The sequence below is a fragment of the Aegilops tauschii genome, chromosome 7 (genome assembly GCF_002575655.3).
Source record: "Aegilops tauschii subsp. strangulata cultivar AL8/78 chromosome 7, Aet v6.0, whole genome shotgun sequence".
NCBI classification, from domain to species: domain Eukaryota; kingdom Viridiplantae; phylum Streptophyta; class Magnoliopsida; order Poales; family Poaceae; genus Aegilops; species Aegilops tauschii.
In genome coordinates, this window is record NC_053041.3 from 34,394,178 (window position 1) to 34,405,692 (window position 11,515).

The window sequence follows — 11,515 nt, forward strand, 5'->3', positions numbered from 1 at the left end:
TGCATCCAACTTGCTTGCTCACGAAGACCTAGGGCATTTGAGGAAGCCCATTGTTGGAATATACAAGCCAAGTTCTATAATGAAAAATTCCCACTAATATATGAAAGTGACAAAACAAGAGACTCTCTATCATGAAGATCATGGTGCTAATTTGAAGCACAAGTGTGGAAAAAGGATAGTAGCATTGTCCCTTTTTTTTGGGCCTTCTCTCTTTTTTTATTTGGCCTTTCTCCCTTTTTTTGGGAACAATGCTCTATGAATGATGATCATCACACTTCTATTTATTTACAACTCAATGATTACAACTCGATACTAGAACAAAGTATGACTCTATATGAATGCCTCCGGCGGTATACCGGGATAGGCAATGAATCAAGAGTGACATGTATGAAAAATTATGAACGGTGGCTTTGCCACAAATACGATGTCAACTACATGATCATGCAAAGCAATATGACAATGATGAACGTGTCATGATAAACGGAACGGTGGAAAGTTGCATGGCAATATATTTCGGAATGGCTATGGAAATGCCATAATAGGTAGGTATGGTGGCTTGTTTTGAGGAAGATATAAAGAGGTTTATGTGTGATAGAGCGTATCATATCACGGGGTTTGGATGCACCGGCGAAGTTTTCACCAACTCTCAATGTGAGAAAGGGCAATGCACGGTACCGAAGAGGCTAGCAATGATCGAAGGGTAAGAGTGCGTATAATCCATGGACTCAACATTAGTCATAAAGAACTCGCATACTTATTGAAAAAATCTACAAGTCATCAAAAACCAAGCACTACGCGCATGCTCCTAGGAGGATAGATTGGTAGAAAAAGACCATCGCTCGTCCCCGAACGCCACTCATAAGGAAGACAATCAAAGAACACCTCATGTTTCAAATTTGTTACATCACGTTTACCATACGTGCATGCTATGGGACTTGCAAACTTCAACACAAGTATTTCTCAATTTCACAACTACTCAACTAGCACAACTTTAATATCACTACCTCCATATCTCAAAACAATCATCAAGCATCAAACTTCTCTTAGTATTCAACACACTCTTAAGAAAGTTTTTACTAGTCTTGAATACCTAACATATTAGGATTAATTTCCCAATTTAAGCAAATTACCATGCTGTCTAAGACTCTCAAAATAATATAAGTGAAGCATGAGAGTTCATCTATTTCTTCAAAATAAAACTACCGTCGTGCTCTAAAAGATATAAGTGAAGCACTAGAGCAAACAACAAACTACTCCAAAAGATATGAGTGAAGATCAATGAGTAGTTGTATAATTATGCAACTATGTCAAGACTCTCTAACATTTAAGAATTTCAGATCTTGGTATTTTATTCAAACAGCAAGCAAAACAAAAGAAAATAAAATGACGCTCCAAGCAAAACACATATCATGTGGTGAATAAAAATATAACTCCAAGTAAAGTTACTGATGAACGAAGACGAAAGAGGGGATGCCATCCGGGGCATCCCCAAGCATAGGCTCTTGGTTGTCCTTGAATATTACCTTGGGGTGCCTTGGGAATCCCCAAGCTTAGGCTCTTGCCACTCCTTATTCCATAGTTCGTCGAATCTTTACCCAAAACTTGAAAACTTCACAACACAAAACTTAACAGAAAATCTCATGAGCTCCGTTAGCGAAAGAAAACAAAACACCACTTCAAGGTACTGTAATTAACTCATTCTTTATTTGTATTGGTGTTAAATCTACTGTATTCCAACTTCTCTATGGCTTATAAACTATTTTACTAACCATAGATTCATCAAAATAAGCAAACAACACACGAAAAACAGAATCTCTCAAAAACAGAACAGTCCGTAGTAATCTGTAACTAACGCAAACTTCTGGAACTCAAAAAATTCTACCAAAATAGGAAGACCTAGATAATTTGATTATTGATCTGCTGCAATTGGAATCAGTATTTTATCATGTTCTGGTGATTTTAAACAATTGTTTTCGTGAACAGAAATTTTCTGGAATTTTCAGCAAGATCAAATAACTATCATCCAAGAAGATCCTATAGGTCTTACTTGGCACAAACACTAATTAAAACACAAAACCACATCTAACCAGAGGCTAGATAGATTATTTAATGCTAAACAGGAGCAAAAAGCAAAGAACAAAAATAAAATTGGGTTGCCTCCCAACAAGCGTTAACGTTTAACGCCCCTAGCTAGGCATGATGATTTCAATGATGCTCACATAAAAGATAAGAATTGAAACATAAAGAGAGCATCATGAAGAATATGACTAGCAAATTTAAGTATAACCCACTTCCTATGCATAGGGATTTTTTGAGCAAACAACTTATGGGAACAATAATCAACTAGCATAGGAAGGCAAAACAAGCATAACTTCAAGATTTTAAGCACATAGAGAGGAAACTTGATATTATTGCAATTCCTACAAGCATATATTCCTGCCTCATAATAATTTTCAGTAGCATCATGAATGAATTCAACAATATAACTATCACATAAAGCATTCTTTTCATGATCTACAAGCATACAAATTTTATTACTCTCCTCATAAGAAAATTTATTCTCATGAATAGTGGTGGGAGCAAACTCAACAAAATAACTATCATGTGATTGAAAATTGAAATCAAGATGACAAGTTTCATGGTTATCATTATTCTTTATAGCATACGTGTCATCACAATAATCATCATAGATAGGAGGCATGCTTTCATCATAATAAATTTGCTCATCAAAACTTGGGGGACTAAACATATCATCTTCATCAAACATAGCATCCCAAGCTTGTGGCTTTGCATATCATTAGCATCATGGGTATTCAAAGAATTCATACTAACAACATTGCAATCATGCTCATCATTCAAAGATTCAGTGCCAAACATTTTATAGACTTCTTCTTCTAGCACTTGAGCACAATTTTCCTTTCCATCATTCTCACAAAAGATATTAAAAAGATGAAGCGTATGAGACAAACTCAATTCCATATTTTTTTTGTAGTTTTCTTTTATAAACTAAACTAGTGAAAAAACAAGAAACTAAAAGATTCGATTGCAAGATCTAAAGATATACCTTCAAGCACTCACCTCCGCGGCAACGGCGCCAGAAAAGAGCTTAGTTGACGGGATGTGAGTGCCGCTTACCTAGCCTCCCCGGCAACGGTGCCAGAAAAGAGCTTGATGTCTACTACACAACCTTCTTCTTGTAGACGTTGTTGGGCCTCCAAGTGCAGAGGTTTGTAGGATAGTAGCAAATTTCCCTCAAGTGGATGACCTAAGGTTTATCAATCCGTGGGAGGCGTAGGATGAAGATGGTCTCTCTCAAGCAACCCGGCAACCAGATAACAAAGAGTCTCTTGTGTCCCCAACACGCCCAATACAATGGTAAATTATATAGGTGCACTAGTTCGGCGAGGAGATGGTGATACAAGTGCAATATGGATGGTAGATATAGGTTTTTGTAATTTGAAAATATAAAAACAGCAAGGTAACTAATGATAAAAGTGAGCGTAAACGGTATTGCAATGCTAGGAAACAAGGCCTAGGGTTCATACTTTCACTAGTGCAAGTTCTCTCAACAATAATAACATAATTGGATCATATAACTATCCCTCAACATGCAACAAAGAGTCACTCCAAAGTCACTAATAGCGGAGAACAAACAAAGAGATTATGGTAGGGTACGAAACCACCTCAAAGTTATTCTTTCGGATCGATCTATTCAAGAGTTCGTACTAGAATAACACCTTAAGACACAAATCAACCAAAACCCTAATGTCACCTAGATACTCCATTGTCACCTCAAGTATCCGTGGGTATGATTATACGATATGCATCACACAATCTCAGATTCATCTATTCAACCAACACAAAGAACTTCAAAGAGTGACCCAAAGTGTCTACCGGAGAGTCAAGACGAAAACGTGTGACAACCCCTATGCATAGGTTCATGGGCGGAACCCGCAAGTTGATCACCAAAACATACATCAAGTGAATCAATAGAATACCCCATTGTCACCACGGGTATCCCACGCAAGACATACATCAAGTGTTCTCAAATCATTAAAGACTCAATCCGACAAGATAACTTCAAAGGGAAAACTCAATCCATTACAAGAGAGTAGAGGGGGAGAAACATCATAAGATCCAACTATAATAGCAAAGCTCGCGATACATCAAGATCGTGCCGAATCAAGAACAAGAGAGAGAGAGAGAGAGAGAGAGAGAGAGAGACAGAGAGAGATCAAACACATAGCTACTGGTACATACCCTCAGCCCCGAGGGTGAAGTACTCCCTCCTCGTCATGGAGAGCGCCGGGATGATGAAGATGGCCACCGGTGAGGGATCCCCCCCTCCGGCAGGGTGCCGAAACAGGGTCCCGGTTGGTTTTTGGTGGCTACAGAGGCTTGCGGCGGAGGAACTCCCGATCTATTCTGTTCCCCGAAGGTTTTAGGGTATATGGGAATATATAGGCGAAAGAAGTCGGTAAGGGGAGCCACGAGGGGCCCACGAGGGTGGAGGGCGCGCCCAGGGGGGTGGGCGCGCCCCCTCCCTCGTGCTCTCCTCGTTGATCCCCTGACGTGCACTCCAAGTCTCTCGTATTGCTTTCTTTCCAAAATAACTTTTCCGAAGGTTTCATTCCGTTTGGACTCCGTTTGATATTCTTTTTCTGCGAAACAATGAAACAAGGGAAAAAACAGAAACTGGCACTGGGCTCAGGGTTAATAGGTTAGTCCCAAAAGTAATATAAAAGTGTTTAATAAAGCCCATAAACATCCAAAACAGATAATATAATAGCATGAAATAATCAAAAATTATAGATACGTTGGAGACGTATCAATGCAACGCTAGCTGGTTCGGCGTTTCTAAGTTGAGCAGAAACGCCGCGGGCTATGGCGTTGCTAAAAGGGTCAGATACTGAAATACTTCCATGTCGAGTTCAATTTGCGACAAAGATTGCTAATAAGGTCAGAACAGTGATTTCGGCCCCCACCAGCGGTATACCCCTGCCTCGCGCCCCTTCCCACGCCTGCTCCAAATCGTCTCTCCAAGCAAGGCCCTTCTCCAGCAATGGCGGAACCCCCATCCAAGCCCCTTCCTCGGTGGAAACTATACATCGCTTCCGCTTGCGATGTCGCAGCATCCCAGTCTCCATCTCATTCCAGACTCGGCCTCGTCGAGACGCCGTGTTCTGCCTCGACTTCGGAGCTTCATGTGGGAGTCGAATGAACTCTCAAGAACCGATTTTTTCCCCGGGCGGTTCAACAACCAAACCACGTTGAAGTATGGCACAAATCATGCACAATACACGTTGGGGTTAGAGCATCTACAGCCGGGTCTCTCATACCCATCTCAAACGTCTGGGCACAGTCGCAGACCGTCCGGTCAATGACTGTCATAAAAATTCGACCCAATCGAACCTCTCAAATGGGCCTCAAACGGCCGGGCTGACCGGCACCCCTTATATCCAGCACAAATATAGGACGAATATGGGCGGCCCGGGCGCGTCTGCCTGACAAGTCCGGCCCATCACCGACACCACAAAAAACCCCAATCCGGACGGCGAGCTCAAACCCTAGCTCTCTCTCTCTCTCCCTCGCTCCGTCCGTCCACTGCTCTCCCTCTCTGGTTCCGATCCCATCCACCACCATGAGCAGCTCCGGGAGCAACAATGGCTCGGAGCTCAACTACGAGGAGGAGATGGCCCTCCTTGCGCTGGAGCGGCCCAAGGTGGAGACTGGCGGCAACTCCGGATCTGGAGCGTTGCCGCACCTCCTACAACGGTGCAACGCGGACTTCGGAGCTGGACCCTCCCGGCCCGCGCGCAGCGATGCCCGGTCAGCATAGTCCGCGCCGGCCCCATGTCGTCTCCTTCCCCTGCCGGCCAGCGTTGGGTGCTTGTGCCCGCGCCTCCGTCCCGCACGCGCACGCCGCGAGAGGCAGCGTGCATGGGAGAGGGAGGCGGCGGAGCAGTCCGCGCGCCGCCGCCGCGGGACGGAGCCAGACGCCGACGAGGACGCGTGTCTCCTCGCCTAGGTGTAACGCCGCTCCCTCATGACGGCGGAGACGGACGCTCACCGCCTCCGACAGAAGAACGCCAAGGCGCTCCGGCTAGCCATTGAGCAGTCGGAGCGTGATGCGAAGGAGGCAGCTGCGGAGAAGGCTCGGGTGGCAAGGCTGAAGCGGGAATAGGACTGGGCGGTCCGTCGGATGAAGGGGCTCATCGTCCTCTTCGACTCCGACTCTGACGGCGGCGACAACTGCACCTCGTCGTCCGACGACCAAGACCCTCAACCAGCCGTGGACGCCTACAGATGCGCCCGCGACCGAGAGGGCAAAGGCCCGGCGAGGAAGTGGTGATTCCGGCCACCCTCCTCTTCAATGTTTATATCATTTTAGTTGTAGAAGTTTATGAACTTGTCCGTGGACGAATTATGATCTTTTGGATGTGGTGAAGTATGTTCATCTGTTTACAACTGATTTTGCGTTCCTTTGCATCTTAATTTTGTTGTCCGTCGTCTGATCACGTAGCATAGATCATCGTGTGCATGGTTAGTATGGATATAAGACGCCGGATATGAGATACACGGATGTAGAATGGCAAATATGAGCAGGGGCGGAGCTGGGCCCCGGGCACCCAGGGCCCAGGCCCGGGGCGTGAAAAGTTTCACAGGCTATAATTAGATTTTTTTTTTCCAGGCCCGGGGTGCAGCTCGGTGGAAAGACGAAGGCCCAAACCTTGATGGGCTGCCTTACCAGAACGCACACACGCATGAGGCAACACAACCCCACGATCGAGCGCAGACGAAACGCTCCTGAGGCCGCCGCCGAGTCCGCACGCACGCAGGACGACAAGATCGATCTCCCAGCGCTCAGGCCGCCGTTCGCCGTGCTCCTCCGCCCCTCCCCCCGCCCCTTACCCTGCTCCTGTCCTGTCCTGTGCATCGTTCTCTCGCCCGCGTGGCGCTTCTTCATTGCCGGCTGCTTCACTCTCGGCTGCCGCTGGCGCACCAGGTAATTTTGTTTGATGCTCTCCCTGTTTCTCCCCTGATGCTCTCCATTTATACCATGTTCTACTTGTATTAATGTATAATTTGCTTCGAACTGAACTTTAATTGAAATAATGTGTGTGTGTGTGTGTGTGTGTGTGTGTGTGTCCAGTCATATATCTAGGGTATTGTTGAACTCAAATTGAGGTAATTGCCAATTTCATTACATATTGTATATCTCTTTCAATCATATAGGTCTCGCAAAGTGCTTTTACCTCATCGAAGTGGTAAGGTTTTAGATTTGTATCAATGATATATGTTTCACTTGATGTTTATACCCTCTCTTATGAAATATTGATTTTGATGTCTTGAAGGTGTTGGCTCTTCTTCCACCGTTGATGAGATTATGCAAGGCACTGATGAAGTAAAACATTGATTTGGTACTCTTTTTTATCACATACTGTTCTTTATATTTTTGTCATGTTTTTATCTATTTTGTTGTATTGTTAAGCATTGAGTTTAAATTCTAAAATTTTCGTGCAATTGAACCATATTTTGTATGGGATATTTTTTGAGGTAGTTAAAAGCCTTATGGACGTTAAGATTTTTCCTTGCGGCAAATTTTTTTGGGCCAGGGGCTTTCTCCAATCCTGGCTCCGCCACTGAATATGAGGGATGCCGGCAAGTCCAACTATAGATGCTCTTACGTGATACATTTCTCGATCGCGTGTTTCTAGCGCCGGCAAGTGGCAAGCATTTTTCTGCCTGGAAATCGCTGCCGATCATTTATGCATGCATCTTCCGAGCTCGGGCGGGAGGTATGGCATGTACATGCACACGTAGCCAATCATTCTGAGTCCCCACTCGTGTGAGCCACAGACAAAAAGCATCTCATCCCACATCATCTTTCAGCTAGGCCTATCAACCACCACGAAACTTGCGTGAGATAGACGACGACAGCAAGTGGTGGGATCGTGTCATATCACATCATTTATCATCTTTTTCTTTTGTTTACCCAACAACCGGGATCGATCGTATCGAACCTGAAAGCTGCATTGAATATGTTCTTGTCTCGGCTGATCGATTGATCGGCACAGCCGGCGAACAAAGGTCCATATGCAAGTTATAGTTCGCATTCACTAACGCTCAAGTTTCGTCGTGTTCATGCATGCGTCTATGTACGCTCGCGTCACGAGCCAGGATGGCGACATGTGGATGCGACGGGCATCCATCTTTTTCTAACATTGCTCACCATTGAGTTGTTCAGAAAGAAAATTACCAACCTCCAGTAAAACATTGTTGTTTACAATGTCCATCCTTCCGAGTTAACCATTACCGCGGGAGATGAAAGGGAAATAGTCCAAATCTGTTGCTCCGCCGACGGCCAGACCAGCTGTCCCCTCCCTATCTGACTGTCGTTGCGGCGATAAGAGAGTGGAGCGACCTTCATTCTATGCGGTAGGCGTGTAGATAGTAGGGTTAGGTTGTAGAAAACCATGCCACACATTTTCTTTTACCGCTATATGAAGACGCCTATGATCATTATGAAGATGACGGGATGGATCAATCTCATCAAGAAGAACGCGACGGAGAATAAGAAGAAGGTGTTCGTGACGATTTGTCGATTCCCGCAGCCAGGTCAAAACCTCCCAACAACGAAAATTTCTCCACCAATCAAAGTAGTGTTTCGGCAGCACTTCGTTGTACTGGACAAAGATCATAGAGAGAGGAGTCGTCCATGACGTATCAATCAAAACATGAGAGGGGTGTGGGGGAGAGATCTTGCAGGGGGTGTAGCTGCCTTGGATCATTCGTGTCCTTTGGGGGGGGCACCCCTCCCCACTATTTATAGATGACCAGGGAAGGGGGGCAACCAACTTAGAAGAGGGCCTGCCTTTCCTAGGGCCAACAGAGGACTCCTCCCCCCTTTGCACCTCGCCTTCCAAGGCTATGGGTGGCGGTGACACACCACTTTGGGGCCCAATTGGGCCCAAGTGACGCTACCCCTTGGGCCAGCAAAAGGGGCAACTCACTAGGACCCTCCAAAACATTCCAAAACCTTCTGTTTTTTTTTTTTTTTGCAACAAGCACTTTGACCTCGGTTTAGTGATAGAAGTAATACCCCATTGTTTAACTGGGATAACCTATAAAGTAGCACTTGTCTAATTTGGAATCAAGCTTATTTGGTTGTATTCGTTTTACACATGCATCACATCCCAAATTAAAAAGACAAGTTGGGTTTCTTCTCATTTCATATCTCATATGGCATCATTTCAACATAATTTGACGGCGCTCGATTCAATGTTGTGAGAAATGTTTGGCAACCCCAAAGCAACCATCTGGTATGAAGGCTTAGGTGCGATATTCTCATGGTCTAAGGACCTAAGTAAACGTTAGCTCTTTATATGATAATATCAACAACTAAGTGACGATGGGATCTCACAGTATATCATAAGTATTAGGTCTATCCAACACGATTGTTCAACCAATAATGTGCTCTCATTACTGCGAGTATCCTTGTTACTTTAATAATGCGCACATGATCAACAAAACAAGATCATCTGCAATACATCAGTTAGTCTTAGAGGTGAGACTAGGGATATTTGGTGTTTATGTTTCCACACATACAACTAAGTTTTCCTCTAAATCTCTCAACCAAGAATTATTGCAATTTCAGCACAGAAATATGAGCTTAATTACGAACATGAAAATAGAATAATAACATTTTATTATTGCCTCTAAGGCAAATTATCAACATAGGATCCCCGGCGGCGCTGCAAGGAGGTGGTGGTGGTGGCATCGCAGTGGAATAATGGTGCGGGAGCTTGTCCCCCATCTTGGCGAGGTCACTTGTAGCGGTGTCAACGAGCTTCTGACATTTTCTGCCCAGATCCGTCGATTCGATGGGCGTTGCTTTCTCTAGGCGCAATCTTCATAGAGATGGCGACAGTCGGCTAAGGGGCATTTTGTGCCTCAACCCCGACTTCACCATGGAAAGATGGCTCTTGATCTTGTTGTGCGGGTGTCGGGCATGGTTCTGTGAGATGCTGGCGGTTGCCGCTAGTGGATTTTGCCGCTTGTATAGGTGTTTTGTTCATTGATTTTCAAGTTGTGTTGTCGTCGGAGTGATAAAGCGATGATCAGCCTTCCTTTCCCTTCGGCGTGATGGTCCCTCTCGGATCGAGGTTGAAGACTTCCAGCCCGCGTTCAATCCGACTGCAGATTTCAAGGTCACGCTGGCTCTGGATGTGAGTTGTGGTGCGCCGATAGCTTGCAGTCGATGTATCAATTAGATGGTTCCCAGGGGACCTAGTTGCTACGTTTCTTGTTTCTTGGTGTGATTTGTGTCACTCCCCAGTTTCAATACATTCTGAGGTCTATCGTGCGTTGGTGTCAGATTTCTCATATCGAATTAAAGGGTTTAACAGTGATACTGATGTTCTTTGACGGTCGTCCTTAAGTGCACGTGCACGAAGACTTTTCAACTGTCATCGACAACGTCAGACCAGCTCCGGTGTGGGAGCGGCTACAACGAAGTGTCAGTGGCTTGTTCCGATAGCGGCAGTGATCGTTCGTTGATATAGAGACCTTGATGTATTTTCTAAACATTTTTGAGATGCTTTATACTTCTAATAACCTTTAAAAACATCCAATTCCTTTTTTTTTTCTTGCCTACGTAGCCACGTAACCGGAGTTATCCCACCATCCCCGATCTTGCCTAAAATCTGACGTGGCGAAGTCCGAAGTGAAGACAGGGCTGGCATCAACCACGCACAGCACGTCGCCGTCTATCTGTCGTGGTCGGTGAGTTGGCGGGGTTTGTAATCTTGCGTGCAACGGAACAAAACAACGCATGCATGATCTGCGATGGCTGATCTAGTCCGCCCAAAACACATGTTCACGTCGCGCGTGTCGTCGAGTGTTGACTTTGGCCGGAGACCACCGCCACCGGCGGCTAATCGTGAAAGCGAACACGTAATTAACGTGCGCTCTACTGTTAATCCACGAACGAACACGTAATTAACGTCTGAGTCATCATCAGGACAAGAAGATACTACTCGCACTAACTTCACTCGACAGACAGAAGTCTGACAGGTGGGGCCGGGCGAGCAGTCTGTGGCCGCTCTGTGGGTCCCGCAGCACATGATGCGTCGATCTGGGCGGCAGGCCGCGACATGCATTCCCACCGCCCCATACCCGCGCGCGGCCCCGATCAGAGCAGATTTTAAACAAAGCTTTTGGCTGTGGTGATTTCTGAAGATTCTTCGCAGGCGCGCCCTTGATATACTTATTATGCGAGATCGGAGGCATATGCCCTTCTCCTCCTCCTGGCCCATTTCAACATCACAGATCACAGATGAGAGAAAGACAGCGGTAGATCATGAATGAAGCAACGGCGCACGCCTATCTAGATCAATCTCACGATAGTGATGGTACTCGATGTGGTAGTTGATAGTGCGCTAGCTGATTTCACGGATGGGCTCGTACTCTCCAAACAGGCTTTTCGATCGCAATAATCGTACACGACCAAACG